Source organism: Mesitornis unicolor, unplaced genomic scaffold, assembly GCF_000695765.1.
Source record: "Mesitornis unicolor isolate BGI_N332 unplaced genomic scaffold, ASM69576v1 scaffold32655, whole genome shotgun sequence".
In the NCBI taxonomy this organism is placed as follows: domain Eukaryota; kingdom Metazoa; phylum Chordata; class Aves; order Mesitornithiformes; family Mesitornithidae; genus Mesitornis; species Mesitornis unicolor.
This window is the reverse complement of record NW_010184019.1, coordinates 11,420-11,787: the sequence shown is the minus strand read 5'-3', so window position 1 is coordinate 11,787 and position 368 is coordinate 11,420.

Genomic DNA, 368 nt, shown 5'->3' with positions numbered 1-368 from the left:
GGGGATCCTGAGGGGTAACTGGGGGACGCGGAGCCCGGGAAGGGGTCGCATTGCGGCCTTGAAGGAGCTGAGGGGAAACTGGGTGCGGGGGAGCTGAGGAACTGGGGGAACTGGGCTGGGTCCCCCGGTGCGTGCGGGAGACCCGGGCAGGGGCAGCTGAGCTCTGTGACCCGCCCTGGTAAGGGCTTCCCCCTGTGCCCTGGGGCCGGTTCCCCGCTGGTGGGTGGGTTCGCTGCCCGGTCCGGCCTCTCCCGTTCTTTATCTCCTCTGACCACGCTTGTTTTTTAACTGATAACATTAAAAACCCTTTACGGGGAGTTTGTGCTTCCCCCCACCTCCTCCGCGGGGTGGTTTTTCTCTGGCTGTTT